Raw genomic sequence first — 18,115 nt, forward strand, 5'->3', positions numbered from 1 at the left:
CTGAAATGCCTGTGCAGGCTCTAGTGACTGTTAGGAAACTTTCCTTTAAACACAGACTTGTTAAAAGGGTAAATGCTGAACCCGAACCACAAATCAGCTTTAAAAACAGACATAGTTAAGATCAAGGCCTAAACCGTCATAGGGGCCTACTCTTTTGCTCCCCGCTCTTTTTCTATAGGCAGTAAAGAAATAGACTGCTAAGCCCAGATAATTTTTCCTGGCTTTGCTAGTTAGTCTTTTGGAGGATCATGGATTGAGTCATAAAGGTGCATTGTATGGTTTCTTTCTTACTTTCAGAAGCGTTGGATTTTGTAAGGCAGAGTGCTTTGTGGAAGGAAGCTAGGCCTTTTGTGAATGTCAGCATCACAAAATATTCAGCCTTAACTAAAGGACCACAAGAAAGTATAGAACCAAGAGGGTCAAACCCAAGGCGACGGCAGCACCCTGTGGAAACTAGTACAAGGGAAGGCAAAGGAATCTAGAGTGCTCTGAGGGATTAGTGGTGTCTCCCTTGGGCAGGAGCTTTGAGGGAGTTGGCATTTTTCCTTTGGTTTGCTACCCTCGCTTTGGATACGTATGTAATAAACGTCACTGTCCCCCCTTAACTGATAGTGCCGAAACCAGACATGGGGGGATGGAAAGAGAAGGGAGGAAAGTCTGTGTGGTACAGTTTTAATCTTTTCTCTGTTCTCTCTCTGCTTTTTCTCCTACCAGCAGGTTTGAGAAAATGAAATAACCACAAAACAGGACATTTTATATTTTGTTACCTCTTGTCCTGTGTGGCTCCTAGTAGGAGAGCCTATTTCTTTTTCCTCACTTAAGGCCACCTGAGCACCAGTGAAATCGTGACTGGCATTTGCAGGGACCAAAAAATTACTCAGGATAGAAAATACTGTTGGCAAAATGTCTTTAATGTGCAGTCATATCTGCCATTTTCTTTGTAATGAATAAGGGAATATATTAACATTGCACTTGGATTAGCATTTGTAATGCATGCAAAGATATTAACCTTCAGTGCATTTCTGAAATAGCGTCTCATGGGCAGAAGCCTTAGTTTACAAGCAGCAAAATAAGACTGCAGTCTAATGACCTCTTTCCTAAATACTGGAAATAGTAAAGCTCCATCCGTTAAGTGATTCTTCCTTTGGTCTAAATATTGGCACTTATAGTCTATATTGGAGATCTAAAAGTGGTAAAAAAAATTAATAGTATTTGGTAGAAATTAGTATTATAAATGACTCCATCATTTTGAAAAGTTTTAATAAAAGCCATTGGTGCTTTTATTTCACTATGTATGGCTGTGATAAAAGTTCTCTCATTAATTCATCCAGTTGAGATAGCCAAACTAGTTATTCAGACCTTTAACTGAAGTTGCAGTCCTGAGCAGTACTTTAAGATCTTCCTCTTTGAAGACATCTCATTCTTAATGATACGTCAGGTGAGTTGCTGGGCCAGTTGTTGATGGTTTACATCCGTCACATTAGGCCGATGAGTCTGAAATTTCTACTTCATGATATGCTGTATAGCCACAGCCATTATGTACCTCTTACCATGATATGAAATGATATGTATATAGTAAAACTCCAAAGTTTACAAGCTTTTGACATCATCTTAGTCATGTGCAGTTAACTTCTGAGCTAATCAGTCTGCAAATATCTGTTGTGCTTTTAATGTGTGCAGGGTTCTAGGTTGTCATTTATCCGTCACAAGGCTACTCACTCAGGCACCGGGAGACCATCTTTAATTTTGCATCAGTGTTCAAGAACAGAGAAGGCTCCTAGCTCAGGCTTTCCCCTTGTCCCTGCTGTGGATCGGCTGCAAGGCCATCACAGTCCATGCTGTTGTTGCCTGTCTATGTCAGATCATATGAAAATGAAGCTATTCTTAGTCCTCTCCTATTTCTCCCCGTTCCTCACTGTCCTTTGGTGGTTAAAGTTTTTCGAGGGTGCGGTAGAGGGAACGGATCTCACAGCGTGAACGAACTGAAAAGTTATCCAACATTGTTAATTAACACTGGCACTTCTGGGCCTCCTGCTGAGGACTGCCAGCTTGACTTCACAAAATGACATTTATGACACTAAAGATATAGAAATTCACGGAAAGAGGCTGAAAACTGGTTTCCGGCTTGTTTGAATACTGGTTCAATGGCAATAGAACTTTGTGTGGTGTTGATTATCCTTGAAATGTCCATCTTGGTTTAGACAGGATTTTGTGACTATTAAAGAAAATTAAAGCAGTTTGCCATCAATTCTGTTGAGTTCCCCCTGAGTGCCTAGTCACAAGTAGCAGCCCTGCCACCAGCAGTGGGCCAGTCTGTGCCAAGAGTAATTACTTCAGATGCCATTCGATTTGTTCATAGGGAAAATCACTGCTCCCCATGAGAATGTAGTTGAGAGAAGAAAAGGTGTATAGGTTTATGTTAATTATATCCCCCACGTTGAAAGTTTGATTTTAACATGAGTGCGGCTTTTAAATCCCTGTAGCAAAAGCACATGCACAAAGGAACCTTCTTTTGCCACCACCTGAACACTTTGTAGATACCTTCAGGTTACCTGAACAGTCACCAGCTGTCAAACAAATTGTCTTCTAAAACTTGGTTTTAAGTTGGCTGTTTGAAAGTGGAAATCCATTTTCCTTTATAAATAAGGTAATAACTAGTAGCTTCCCAGAACAACCTGCCGAAGTTCATTAGTTGAAATCACAATAATAGTACTAAGAGCAGCTTGTATTTGTTAAAAGCTTACTGTGTTGAGAGCTTATGCATCATCTTACTGATCTTTACAACAACCTTCAGTGGTAGGAACCCATGAAAAAGTTGCACTTTGGAGAGATGAAGCAACTTGCACCCGCTTCCATAGCAAGTGAAAGGTGGAGTCCCCATTTTGACATAGGTGTTTTAGATGCCAGATCCCGTGCTAACCATCATGGCAGACCCCTCAAGTATAAGCAGGGGCTGTGTTATGGAAGCTGACCAACTTCGGCCATACCACTTTATTAGAAGAACACGCCTCTGGATTTCATTTGGGATGAAGGGAGCACTTGTCTCCCCGGCATAGTGCTTTGGGCACTCTTCACCATCCACCTAATACATAATGCCCACACATAATGCCGAGCATTGAGGCCAAAGATGGAGGCAGGGGCCACATCCTACTAGGCCGTAATTAGTATTTTGAATTTTTTCCCTAGATCAGTGGGACGTTAGAAGATATCATTGTGTTGATAATGAATTGCCGTAGAGATGAGACTGGAAGACTCAGAATGGAAACCAGGAGACTTCTTAGGAGATTCTTGAAGTATTTCAGGTGGTTGTGTTAGTGACTTGGTCTAGAATAATGACAGTGGAGATGGAGAGAAATAGGTCAATTCCAGATCTATTTTGGTTTAATTGACAAGACTTGGTGACAGACTGGCTATTGGGAATGAGAGAAGGAGGTGTCAAGGCCCATTCCGTGATTTGGAGTGTCTGTTGACTACAATGGGGAAGAGGGAACAAATTGGGGGTAGAGGAAGTAAGAGTCCGATTTGAAACATGTGGCACCTATAAAACCTTCAGTGTGACTAGCAGTAGGCAGTCACCTGGAAGGCAGGGCTAGAGGTGCAGATGTGATAGCTGTCAGCACACAAGTGATAGCAAAGCCATGAGGATGGTGGAGATATGACGTGATGGTGAAGAGAATATGGAGCAGAGAGATCTGGACCCCGAGGAACTCCGACATCTAGAGATCAGCTAGAAGATGATTCAGAGGAGAAGCAGGGAAGGACGCTCGGTGTTTATAGAAGCCAAGAAGCGCCTTTCAAGAGAGGGAGTAATTTCCTCAAACAGGTCCTATGAGGCGTTGGTTTTGGCCACTTGGTTGTGGATGAAAGAGAATGGGTGGACGGTAGGAAGTAGAGGTAGCTGTTGTAAGAATAGTATTTGCAGGAGTTCCCATTGTCACTCAGCGATTAGAATCCATGAGGATGCGGGTTCAATCCCTGGCCTTGCTCAGTGGGTTAAGGATCTGGCATTGCTGTGGCTGTGGCGTAGGCTGGTAGCTGCGGTTCCAATTTGACCCTTAGCCTGGGAACCTCCATATGCCACAGGTGCGGCCCTAAAAAGCCAAAAAAAAAAAAAGAAGGAATGGTATTTGTTAGAGCTGTGCTTCCAACTATATTTGATAGCCACTAGCCATGGTTGACTGTTTAGACTTAAATTTACTAAAGTTAAGTGCAATTTAAAATGCATTACCTCTGTTGCATCATTACAGCTCAGGTGCTCCGTAGCAGTGCTTGGACTTGACCCTTCTGTTGGGCTGCGTAGATGTAGACCGTTTCCACCACTGGAAGAAGTTCTCTTGGATGGACTTCCTCTGTAGAAGGTGGGAGAGCTCATGGACATGGTCTGGCGCTCTTCCTCCCAAGTAATGATAGAAAAGGTGCACATCCAGATTTTATGATGGGAAGATGAGGGAGTTCTCTCTTGGTTTCAGTTTTTCTCAAAGAAAGCTAGAAAAATGGCCAAAAGTCACAGGGGAGTGGAGATGGAATAAAGTCATCATTGGAAAGAGAGTGAGAGTGAATTTACCACAGAAAACATGCCGTGTAAAAACGTGGTAGGCAGAATTTAGTATCTCCCTGTGAATTTGCAACAGTTAGAATTTCCCTAGTTGTATGATTTTCCCCCAGAAACACTCCCCTGGAGAGCTGTATTAGAGGGCCTTTGTACAGCAGACGTTCATGGATTGGGGCTGTGTGTAAAGGTTTAGATTAATACTGCTGATTGAAACCCTTAGGAAGATGGGAAACTACTGGGACTCAGTATGGGGAATCCAGTCCAGGACACAAATTGAGAAATGCGTTGTTTGGTCCTGCGGTAAGACATCACTATCCCTTACACAGGAATCGTTGGGATTCCGCCGCTGAAATACTCATGTGTGAGGCCCATCATAATCATTTGAAGAATTTGTGCGGGAGGTGGTTGTTTTCTCTACTTTCACGGTTAGTTTTGTTAATTTCAGTCTCAGCTTAGAATATTAAGCCAATTTGCCAAATCTTGCCTGTCCTCTGAAAAATGCTTAAATCCATTTATGTAACCTAAGAGCTTGAGACTGTATGATGGGTTAGAGTGTAATGCCTTCTTATGGCATCAGTGCCAAATACCTTAATCAGAACCAAAAAAAGAAATTTTAGAATTTGTAAACAAAATTTTAGAATTTGTAAACAAAAATTTTGTAAACAAAAATTTGTAAACAAAAATTTAGAATTTGTAAACAAAAGTCATTTTAGAATTTGTAAACAAAAGACTAGTCATGTGGATGTTCCATTGATGCACATGTAGTTGAGTGTGATTATGTGCATCACATAGAAACACGTCCCTTGTGTCAGTTATACAGTTCTTGGGAAGTGGATCCCTCATGTATGAGGTATTAGGTAGGGAAATTTTATTGTGCTTGTCTTCCAAACACTGGTAAATGGTGTTACCATGTGTGATCAGTTGTACTTAATGCTAGAGATGAAACACAGTATGAATTAGCAACTCACCTCCTAAATTCCTTTCCCTACCAGTTACCTTAAATGTGTTCCAAATGCAAAGAGTCTTTTTTTTTTTTTTTTTTTTTTTAAACCCCCTCCTCTTTTCCAAGGCCTCTTAGGGAATTAGAGGTCAATATTTATAATACTCTCTGAGTTTCAAAAATGCAAGGCACTGTGTACAAGATCATGTTGTTTGAGCACGTTTTAAAAACCCCAATGTTCCAATCTTTTGAAATGAATTTAGTTCCTATGGAAACTTACTGCTGTTGTAGATAGTGCCCTTACCCACGAGTGAAAAATAAAATCAATTCAGAGAATGATTTTATAATTTTATAACATGGCTTGGGAAGTAGACATTAGGAGTATGTGTAGTTGTGCTCTTTGGCTCTTATATATTAGATTGTGTTCAAAAACAGCCTTGCAAATGTCACCATCTGTCCTTCACTTTGAAGCCAGAATAGGTAAATAGTGGTTTAGTAGAGGGTTCAATGGGTTCTCTTTCCCCTAATGCCACGAGTCGTAGCTGGTGAGGAGGTAAGGGAAATGGGAAATTTTAAAAGTAAAATTAGGCATGGGAGGTGGAGAGGGAGAAGGAAGAGTCCCGACTGACCCCTCAGAAAGGTTGGCATTTTGCAGGGTACTCATTTTGTAGAACTCATGTTGATGAGCTTGAAAAGGAGGCAGCTGAGGGCAGAGGCTATTTGAGGCTAATAAGAGTCGTAGTCTAATGCCTGCCCTGATAGCTTAACCCAGGGCCGTGTGAGTGGGGAACTGGGGAAGGGTCAAAAGTGACTTTTCTGAGAACTAACAATCTCAATGACTTCTTGAATATAAGGTATTAAATAAGATGAAAAGAGCCAAAATTGAATGCATGATGCTGAGCTCACAATATTGCTAGTATAGTATAGTGAAAAATGGAAGGAAAATCTTGTCTGGATAAGAAAGTGGAAATCAGATAAGTTGGACATAGTCTGTTGTTGCTTACTTAGTCTGGGGTTCTTAGAGTTAGCAAGAATATAAGAGGACCATCAGATCTGGTCCCTGCCTTTGGGTGGGTAAGATTACTGTCTGTCTGTTTTATAAAGAACCGAAGCCCGGAGAAACCTAAGATCACACGTTACTACCTGATGGAGAGCAACTAGAAAACCCGTTTCATCACACACAAAGCAGTAGAAGCTAGGAAAGAATAACTTCACCAGGAGCAAAGAATATCAGGGACAAAGACCTGAGCTTTGGAGATGATTGGCCATTATGTGAGGGAGGGAGGCGGGGAGAAAGCAGCGAAAAAGACAGAGGGGGGACCACGTTCTCTGACAGACCGGAAAGAATCTCATGGATGGAGAAAGCTTCCAGGCTTTTCAAATACTCATGTGACATTTTACTCCCAGTGGCTTGCCCTGTGACTTAAAATCACTGGGTGCTTTCTTTGTCTTTTTTCTCACAAGGTCGAGGAGATAGGAAATCACAAGGGCTTGTGCTTAAGGCTGACGTGCATGAAGACATCCTGAATTATTTCCCAACTTACTTTTTTGTCTTTTTGTAGTGTTTGCATGTGGGACTTCATACCTGGTATCTTAGCGTCGTCCTAAGTTTTCAAACAGTCTTCTCTGTAGTGCCTCGGAACCCATTGAACTGGGTCTGGTGTGTAGGGATCTGAAAGAAAAGCGAACTTTCTTACAGCAATTTCTCAGGGCATGCAAAATATATGCAAATAATATGGAATTATGATCTTTAAAGTGAAAATTTTTGTAAGCAACGTATGCCCATGATAGAAAAAAAATATTTTTGTCTTTTTAGGGCCACACCCATGGCACATGGGGGTTCCCAGGCTAGGGGTCGAATCGGAGATGTAGCCCCTGGCCTGCACCACAGCCACAGCAATGCAGGATCTGAGCCACATCTGCGATCTACACCACAGCTCACAGCAATGCCAGATACTTGAGCCACTGAGCGAGGCCAGGGGTCGAACCTGCATCCTCATGGATGCTAGGTCAGATTGGTTTCTGGTAGGCCGCTACGGGAACTCCCCATGATAGAAGATTTAAATATCCTGTGCAAAAGTAAATCTCCTTGACTCTGTGACCTCTTATCCGAGTTCCCTCAGAAGCACTGCTGTTACCAATTGTTGTATATTTTTTTCAGATACATTTTATGCATATATCAGCATATACATGTTAAATGATTTAAAAATCAAATTGAGTACATCATGAACTTAAGTAGAATAAGTGATTATAGTGGACCAAATCCATAAACTTATCTGTTTTTCAAATATATCTTATGCCAAGCTTTCTCCATTTTCCATTAACCATTAATCAACCAATAATTTCAGTACACGTCTATTTTGAAGAGCAAGAAGGGGCTTAATCTGAACACACCAGACAAGGTGTGAGGATGAGGTCATTGCATGAATGTGTCCCTGCCTTAAATCCATTCACTTTATTCACCCATTGCGGCTGTCATGGGAAGAGCGACGGGGGGGGGGGGGGGGGGGCGGCGAGGAGGGCCTTTGGACTGTCTTGTCCCAGCGTTGGCGTCTCTGGGGATGAGGCCACTAAGTCTTCTCAAATAACCTGAGTGCCTGGCCACTGGGCCACTCTGGACTTCTGCTCTAACCAAGACGTCACACCATGTTTGCCTGGACCACATGCTCCTTTCTGCCCTTCTCGTATGTCTTCTTTAAAGACTGGAAAACTTTCTTCACACAACCTTCCCTATTTACCCAACTTCGGAGCTCACCTCTACTCATTACTATGCTTCCTAGAAATTCCTTTATCTGCCTGTAAAGCATATCCTTGCTGAAAGCAGTTTGGCTTTCTGATCTCTTTGTAAATTTCAATATCAATCTTCTTTAAAAACCAGTCCATTAGTGTGCTTTGCTTCTTCTACCTTTGTATTTAGAGTGCCTTCCTGTTCTCTCCAACCAGCTAAGCCCTTCCTGTTCTTTAAGACTATTGAAATTCTTACACACACACACACTTTCTCTCTCTCTCTCACACACACTCACACACACACTCACACTCACACTCTCCATACTCCATGCAGGATAGCGAACTGACCTAATCCCACTGCCTCCATCTCTTTCCTGCCCATTTTCTTATTTACCAATTCCTGCCGTCTGGCTTCTGCCTTATGTGCTGTACTGAAACTATTTCTCTTAAGTTGCTAGGGATTGAATTCCACGGCCTTTTCTCCGTTTATATGCTTCTTGACTGTCTTCTCTTTCACGAAGCTCTGGTTTCCTGAACTTGTGCTGCCGCATCATACAGGTTCTTCTCTCCACTCCCAGTTCTCTGACTGCTCCATCTTCCTTCCCTGTCGCCCCACCACCACACACAGGGCTGCTCCCTAGGGCTCAGCTGTCCCCTCGCCTTCTGTCTCTGCCCTCCCCATCTTAGGGGGATGCCCAGTCCATGATTGTGGCCCTGGCCCATGCTGAGTGGGTTGTTTGCACTTAGGGTTCCTGACATATCTCGAGCACTTCCATCCTTTGAGGCCGCAGGCCTAAGCCCTGTGTGTCTGGCCCGGTCCTCCCTCTTCCTCACGGTGACCACAGCATCGGTTACTGCATCCTTCCATCCTGGCTTTCCAGGGCCTCCATTCTTGCCTGTTTTTAATAGCTGGACACAGCTGCTCTGGCCTCCAGACTAAATGGTTCCTGCTTCCATCCATTTTATTCACCTCGGATCAGCTTTCTGAAATGGCAGCTTCTCTCATTTGGAAAGGCTGATGGCGTGTCATCACCCGTAGGCCAGAATCGAAGCACCCTCTGTCTTGTTGGGAGACTCTCTACATCCCAGTGCCTCCGTTTCCTGAGCTGCCTCTCAGCTCTCCCCTCTGCCGGCCACCCATCGCCGGAGTGCCCTGAACGTGCCCACCTTGACTGAGCCTGGGCCTTGGTGCACATGGACCCTCCACTGTGTCCTCTCTGCCTCTTACAGTCCAACCTTTCACTCGGGGGTCTTGCAAAATCCCATCTCTCCTCTGTGGACCCCCAGGCTACCTCCCACAAGGAAGATCACCCCTCCTCAGAACAGCTGTCGCTCTCACTGCTGTACTGTCTCCCCGACACCCTGTCCTGCCGCCTCGCCCTACCTCTGACCTTTTCCAGGGTGCTTGCTGCACAAGTATGTGTGTTTCTTCCTTCCGGTGTCGCTCCACGCCTTTACTCCTCCTTCACCTCTGAGGGCCACCTACACCTAGGGCTGCGATGTCCAGGGGGGCGTTTTTCTGCCTGGCAGACCCTGAAGCCTTGCTGGCCTGGCCTGGTGCACCCATTTGGGGGTTTCCCTCTGGCAGGGGTAGCTTAAGCATCCTCCCCTTCAAGCATCAAAGGGACAGGAAGCAGACAAAAGGCCCAGCTCGGGCCCTCTCGCCACTCCTCATTGTTAGCACTCTGACACTGAAGGGCAGATGAGTACAGAGGTTTTTTTCCTTTACTTGTCATTTAAATAAATACATTTTTTGCAATTCTTTCATTTAAGAAAGCTAGACACATTCCTTCCTGGGTGTATCTGATATTTGGATCTTGCTTTCAAAATGTAGTGGAAAAAAAGTATCACCTAACATAACCTAACACGCTCTCTGACTACAGGCTTAAAATGTGATCTTAACCTAGTTTTTTAGAATGTGTCACAGTCCTCACTGAGATGTGTGGCAGTTTTGAAATGTTTTAAATTAAGCTGTTCTTAACTTATCTTAGTATTAAAAGCACTCTCTCAAATTTGATCACTGCTCAGAAGAGCTGGGGGTACTGGAATGTATGTTTATGCTTGGTTGACGAAATGGAATTGCACCAAACAGCTCACCCCCAAGTCATCCCTCGGCTTAGAAGGAGCATAGCAGATTCATCTGAAAGGGTAATTCTTTTTGAAAAATTGTAAGCACCTAAACCTAGGAGCTTAACATGAAAGTATGTGTTTGGCCACATTTCTACACAGGCTGCTGCTACCACACTACTTTGCTGGCAGATGCTATGATTCTCTGCTGCTACAGTAGTCAAGTTTCATTGATGAAAATGGTGTAGTATTGTTCCAGATCTGGGAGGTTGGGTCCAGTGTTCTGCTAAATTTTGCTGGGAATGGCATAAGTTCATTACAGGTGTCCTCTGTCAGGAAAAGCCTGCGAAATTGCCAGGACTGGTGCCCTCCCCTCGGCTGTGTGGGGGACACCCAAGGTGGCTCTATCCTGCTCTTGCTCTCTTGAGCCTGAGGACTTGAGCAGGAAGAATGGGAGGTGAAGGGAGTAAGAGTCCTTCCAGAGTCTGGAAACAAAGGCCGCTCTTCGCTTCAGGGCCCCCCCCCCCCACTGTCTCCTGTCTCCACTCAGGGCAGGGTTGGTGCTCACCACTCCCTCTGCTTTCTCTCCATCTGGACCAGCCTGCTGTGCCTTCCTTTTCTGCTCCAGGAGTCCCCTCTAATTCTAGTAGGTTCTTCTGCTTCCCAGGATCTTTCTACCTTCCCCATCTTAATCCCTTGTCCTTTTGTCTCCCTCCCACTTCCAAACCTAGGAAAACATTACCCAGTTTTCTTCTTGTCCACAGAAGGCCAAAGCAGTAGAGTGGTTACAGAAGGCATTCCTAAGTAGGGAAAAAGAACACAGAGCACCCCGAAATCTGTCTCAGCGTTCGTTTACTACTGACAGGTCTGAAACTGGGCTTATGGCCTCTGGTTATTTCCTGTAGATCCCCTACTTGACTCAGAGGATTTATAAGCTCTAACTGTATACAGCTGCTCCCACCTCTCCAGACCAAGCCTGTGTTGGCAAGTGTCTTGAATACAGGCACTAAACTTTGCTCTGAGAGAAAGCAGAGGGCTTTAGAAGGCTTGGAGTTGCAGGTTGTGGGTGTATTCATATCCCCAAGGTCTGAGGAGGGCTCCCCATCTCTGAGTCTATCTCTATAGTCTAGATGAAATGGACCAATCTCCCCAGTAGTTTGAACTTTGAGGGTCTCCCGAGGCCGGTCTTCCATTCCTGTTCCCTAGTGATGGATGTCCTCCTGTTTGGAACACTGTGTATTGAGGTTCTGTCCATGTCAAAACCAGAGCTCTGTTTAGCACTTTCTTTGCAACTTAGTGATCTCCTCCCAAGACTTTGTGTGTACCTCTGCCTCCCAGCCCTGGACTGTGAGCCAGCTGAAGGCAAGGGTCACATCTTATTCAGCACTTACTATAGTGAATGCCATGTAATGAATGTTTAATAAATGTTTGTGGCTTAATAGTATTTGCTGTTGGACTAACTGAATAGATGAAGGAATGACCCAGCCAACACTCTTATGTTCTGACCTTAGACCAGTTTTAGTGAACATTATAGGCTAGCAGGATAGGGGAAATGGAAATAACTCACAAAACCTCCTAGTAAAATAGCTTAAAATAACTTAATTTGTGTCAGCATAAGTTGAACATATTATATAGATACACATATTTAAAAGAAATTCAAGGGCAATGCATTGTGTGCGTTCAAGATTAACATTTTCCAACTTGTCTAATTGAAATTACAAAGGCAGGTGAGAGTAATGCCATTTGTCTTTAAAAATAATAATTATAATAACAGCGCTTTTTTTTTTTTGGCCTCGAAGCCTTACTGTCATATTTCAAATAAAAATAATTTGGTGTCTTCTCAAGTGACTTGGTCTTATTCACACGCTGATACAGCCTTTGGAGATTCAGATTTAACCCTTGACTCTGGACGTATCTTCATTCTGTGGCTTGTAGGTCTTTGGATAGGACCAAAAAAAAAAAAAAAAATGCTTCTCCCCATATTGCAGTTCTTATAACCAAGGGCCACTTCTGTGAACTGTGATTTAATTTTGTTCCTACTGTGTGCATGGCGGGAAGTGATACTTTATATAAACTGCTGCTGTTTCTCAGACACCTTTAAAGCAAAGAGTTGCGTTGTTAACCAACTAGAGCCCATTTTTATTACAGCATTATTCCTTGACATTTATTGAGCAATAGCAATATACCAGGCATTGCTAAGGAAGAAAGGAAAAGGGAAGGATAGCTTATGCTTGTCTAAATTAAGGCTCACCCAGCCTAAAGTGCAATGTGGTAGCTGTAGAATTTGGCCTAGAAAGAGAACTTGGTGTGAGCTTGAGAAAATAACATCTCATGAGTACTTGGTTTTGTCCTAAAGTAAATGTGACTGGAAGTTGATTTGAAGTTCTTTCAGGTTGAGTTAATGTTGACATCAATTCTGTTCTATATCCCCAGACTCCGTAGTTATTGCTACTTATTCCAGATATCTTTTATGTAACTAACAATTATTTTACTTCCCTTTCTAGAGATATAAACCTTGCTGCACCTAGCCCAAATATGGAAAGGGTACCATGATGTGGTGGAAGGTGAAAATTATCCAGCCTCTAAAGGTCATGAGATTTTAAGAAAGTATTAATAGGACTTTGGCGCAGTGGTTGACGAATCCAACTAGGAACCATGAGGTTGTGGGTTCGATCCTGGGCCTTGCTCAGTAGGTTGGGGATCCGGCGTTGCCATGAGCTGTGGTGTAGGTCGTAGACGCAGCTCTGATCCCGCGTTGCTGTGGCTCTGGCGAAGGCTGATGACTGCAGCTCCGATTTGACCCCTAACCCTAGCCTGGGAACCTCCATATGCTGTGGGAAGCGGCCCTTGAAAAAGGCAAAAAGACCAAACAACAAAAAAAAAAGTGTTAATGAAACAAAAAAACAGGTGGAGCCTTTGTCCTTTGGAGATGCACTATTACATAGCCCCATTTTCCTAAGTCCAGACACTTGATGGGGTGAACCCAGGTGGCAGGATCCCACCCAGGGCATGGGGAAGTTGGCAAGATGCCATGCGGGCTCTCTGGAGAGAGTAGGGGAAGAGCTACCTCCTCAGGAAAGGAAACTAGACCCTGGAGGGTCCTGTGGTGTTGGAGTATATTGTCCACTGAGCAAGAAGGCACAGCCAGCCAGCCACCACCAGCTTCATGTGGTCACACGTGAACTAGGTTCCCATTCTCCCTAGGTTTGCCCCATCATTCCCAGCTACCCAATATTAGTGAATAAGGGAGAAAAGTGTACTGCAAAGCTGGAAGATTTTTCCTTCACTTCCAAATCTGGTATATCTGTGCTTGTACGTTTAGGGTACGTGAGGCCTGATGGTCCAGAGCAGTGTACCTGTCTGTGTAGAGCTGGATTATTTATTCATCTGGGGTATATGACCAGAGGTCCTAGCTTGGAGAATTCCTTGTTTTTAGAACTTTTACTCAGGGTCCTAAAATCTGGGGGTAGGCAGGCTGCAATGCCTTCCCCTCCCTCCTTGCATATCACCCCCTCCTATGGATTCAGAGTACTGAGTTGTGATACTTAGTATCACCAAGTCAGTACTAGGTTAAAATTCAAGTATTAAAATATTTTCAAATAGGTGCTATTCTTTCAAGCCTTGGGTTTGTCTGTAGGATAGAATTGTGTATACTCTGTCGTATCTCAGGCCAGAGCTGAGTTTTCCTTTCACAATGCCCAAGTTGAATCTAAATGGTGTGGCGCTCATTAATGGAAACAATCTGCTATCAGACGTAGCCTGATTGGTTTATCAAACTAAGTGCAGGACCCGGTAAAGTCAAGGTCAAGGTCGGAGTCCCCTCCTCTGGGTAACACTGGAGGTGTCTTGGCATTTTTTTTGTGTTGAGATGATAGACACCGTCATAGCTAGTGTTCATCATTTTAGCGAATAAAATGTTTTTTAAAAGGTCTTCTTTATTTTACTTTTTAAGATTTTATAGCAAAATGTATATGAAGACAAATTGAAACAAAGAAAGCAGACAGCTTTTGGAGATTTTTAGCCTCCAAAGTATAATTGTGGAAATTTGATTACAGCTCAGATAGAGGCATCATTAATAAAGATGGTTAGCAGTTATTAAGAATGTCAGAAAAGCTTGAAATTGAGTTGTTTTTCAGCCCTAGCATTGTTAGAAAGAAGCTGTTTACATTTTATTCTGAAAACTAATATTAAGATACTGTAATTTATTTTTTTTTTTTTTTTTTTTTTTTTTTTTTTTTTTTTTTTTTTTTTTTGTCTTTTGTCTTTTTGGTTGTTGTTGTTGTTGTTGTTATTGTTGCTATTTCTTGGGCCGCTCCCGCGGCATATGGAGGTTCCCAGGCTAGGGGTTGAATTGGAGCTGTAGCCACCGGCCTACGCCAGAGCCACAGCAACGCAGGATCCGAGCCGCGTCTGCAACCTACACCACAGCTCACGGCAACGCCGGATCGTTAACCCACTGAGCAAGGGCAGGGACCGAACCCGCAAGCTCATGGTTCCTAGTCGGATTTGTTAACCACTGCGCCACGACGGGAACTCCAAGATACTGTAATTTAAAATAAAATGAAAAATGAAAAAATTTAATAGAAGATAATGAATACATTTGAGATAAATACTTCCTTTATATTGCATTTTATTATAGCTTTATTGTACTTGATAAGAGAAATGAGTGAATTATTAAATGTTAGAAATAGGCTTGGTAGCTTTAGCTTGTATTGTAAGAGAAAAGCAGAAATCCTGGCCATTGGACTTAACAATCTAATGAAACATTTAGTAGAGAATACAGAGCATTTGCTTATTCCATAGGAGTTTGAGCTCAAGATTTCAGCCTGTGGTGGTGCTTTTAATGTGGTACCTCTTGTCTTATGAGACTGCTAGATCCCAGGAAAGATGTATCACCACAACTTGCCAAACAATCAGAACTCCCCTTCTAGCACCAACCATTCTCGCATCCACCCTGCACTCAGAATGAACAGTGTTCCTGAAAGCTTCAGGAATCATGGCTGCTCGTTGATTGTCATTACATGACTTCTTGAGCCTTCCAAGTGGTATGAGGAGGGCTAGCTCCAGATTTTTTTTTTTTTTCTCCTCTGAAATTACCTCATTATCTTTGCCATTGATATTAGAACTAAATAAAAATTGGGTCAGTAGTATGCTTGAAATGTAAAGCTCAGACTCACATCCAAGAAGTTCCTAAGACATGAAAGTAGGAGAGGCAGCAGCTAAACCAACAGATGGCTCTGAAACAGATAAGCAGGTATAAATGTATTAACCTGGAGTCTTAAGAAGAGAGTTCTGAATACTGCTGATTTATCTAAGCTTTATTTTTACTAAAATGTCTTCATTTCTCTTTGACCAATTAATTCAACTTACAGGAAATTATACGAGGGAAATCATCAGAAGCAGTAGTGATAATTTATTTCCATTACCTTAGAGGTGGGGTTTTGGAGGGCTTTTTTTGGGGGGGGGGGGGGTTCCTTTTTGGCCACTCCGGGGCATATGGAGCTCCCGGCCCAGGAATCAGATCTGAGCCACAGTTGTGACCTGCAGTGCAGCTCTGGCAACAGCGAGCGGTTCCTTTAACCCGCTGTGCCAGACTAGGGATCGAACCTGTGTCCTGGCACTGCAGAGACGCTGCTAATCCCGTTGTTCCACAGTAGGAACTCCATAGTGTTCTAAGCACTTAAGAATTAGAAACAGTCTAAATGCGTATCTTTATTCTTTTTTGGTTTCTTTTCCCCCTAAATTTTCTACAGTGGACCCGTCAGTGTCATGAGAAAAGCACTTGGGTATATTTTCTTAGCTGTCTTTTAAGAGAAAGCATTAAACATTAGCAACATTAGAAAGCATTAAACATTAGCAAAAACTGTGTTACTAGTCACAGAATACCTACCAGGAGGGCTTTTTGGGGGTTTTGTTCTCTGTCTGGATCTTTGGTCTCCAGTTGTGCTGTTGAGTAGTGTCAGCAGCCTCCTTGGCCTGGAGTGCCACTGTGGGTGAGGTGAGCTTGGGGCGGGGAGGGCGCAGGGCCAGCTTCTCATGCTGGTGGGAAGAAGGGAAGAGACAGGAAACAGAGTAAAGACTACAAGAAGAAGAAAAAGGAGGAGAGACAGATGTACAGGGGGTGGGATCCATCAGAAGTCCTCAACAACTCCACGTTCACTAACCTGGATTTTTTCTTATTTTTGAGCAAAATGTTATTTCCATGTATCAACTTTGTTCCACCAATTCCCATTTGGTAAATATGTTTTTGGAAAGCTACTCCACCTCTCACTGCTTTATTATGGTTTAGAGTTCTCCAAGTATTTCATCTTTTTCCTAACATTTGTCATTTACCATTTCTTTTTCAAAATCTTTCCATACAGAGAAATTAAGTTCTTTAAATGTCTCTTGTAGCTAAGATTTAATTTTCCTTCTTGGGTATCTTGAAATTCTGCCTTTTGTTATTTTTACCTAATAGTGGCTTTTTCCATCAGCAGGAATGAAAGCAGTCAATAAAAATCAATTGCTGACTCAATGACTATATGGAGGGTTTACCATAATGCATATTGGAAATGTCTTTGAAACCCTTTTCCTGAATGGAAGGTGCGAGGCTTGGGGTTTTATGGCCTTCTAATGTTAGATGGTAATCTCATTTAGCATTTTCCCAAAGTGAAAACCATGCATTAGGGCAGCATAACAAGCACTGCAGATCAATACAGAGGCAGGGCTTTGCCCTAACAGATTAATCCAAGCAAAATGTACCAGAGTCTAGTCCAGGAACTGGAAGGCAGTTAATGTTGATTTCCACACTTCTTCCCCCATCCTACCATCTAATCATCCGTATAGCTGAGATGTGTACAAAAAGGATTTCAGAAGATGTCTGCTCGCGTGCACAAGCACGCGCACACACACACACACACTCACACAGAACAGATTACCATACAGGAAATCACGGGTCCTGGAAGTGAGTCGTATTGATTTGTGGTGATAAAAGTATATTTTGACACATTTCAAATCATAAATAACTCATGGACTTTAACTTGCATGACTCATCGCTCAACCCAGGGTAAATGCTTACATGTAACTTAAATTACCTCGTTCTAAGGAGTTCATAGTATTAGATGAGTGAACCCCCTGTGAATAGTCTTTTCAGGAGGGGAAAAAAAAAACCAAGAAACCACACAGTGTCTTCTTTGTGATGAGCAGCGTGTGGAGGCTCATTCTTTACAGTTTTTTCCTGTGTGTTAGTGGGGAGGGGCTGCGTATCTGGTCGGGATGGTTCTCGCCTTCTCTCTCATCTCCTTTCCCCTGCTTTAAATCTAAGTTATATTGGGGGGAATGAGATAGAATATACCCCTGCTTCCTTATGAACTCTTACAGACATTATTAGTCCTATATGTGCTAGGATCAGCTGACCTGGTGCATAATCCTGTTTTATTCAGTATTTGTGCAGATGTGCATCTTGCGGTAATCAGTCACTTAGTGTCACGTCTATGCTTCTACCCCTCGAAGCACAGATGCTGGTGTTCATGGTAGGGTATTAGGGAAATCCATGTCTGGAGGAATTCATAGAAATCTGAACTTCAGAATTTTAAAGTGCGTTGAAACTCCTGGGATTGGATTTAAATTCTGGTAGTAGGTATTTGGCAAAACAGTAAGGTAATGAGTGAAAAAGTGCAAGCAATGTTGTATAAAACTTGTGGGATTATATTTTTCTCTCTCTCTGTCGGCTTCTTTTTTAGAGGGTAGTAGGAAATAAATTCCCTTAGGGGCCAGTAACATGGTTTGCATTTCAGTTTTCTATTCTAGCAAAATATATATATTAGCTTAGTGTGTTGGATAAAAGTAAT

General features: G+C 42.8%; 1 protein-coding gene across 15 annotated transcripts in view; it reads left to right on the forward strand.

Moving 5' to 3' along the window:
* Positions 1–18,115, forward strand: part of CHCHD3 (coiled-coil-helix-coiled-coil-helix domain containing 3) — a 296,981-nt gene that overhangs the window by 241,531 nt on the left and 37,335 nt on the right.

This window comes from Sus scrofa, chromosome 18 (assembly GCF_054392235.1).
Source record: "Sus scrofa isolate SSC_HxYL_T2T_F1_AM1 chromosome 18, Sscrofa_HxYL_maternal_Yorkshire_Landrace_v2.0, whole genome shotgun sequence".
In the NCBI taxonomy this organism is placed as follows: domain Eukaryota; kingdom Metazoa; phylum Chordata; class Mammalia; order Artiodactyla; family Suidae; genus Sus; species Sus scrofa.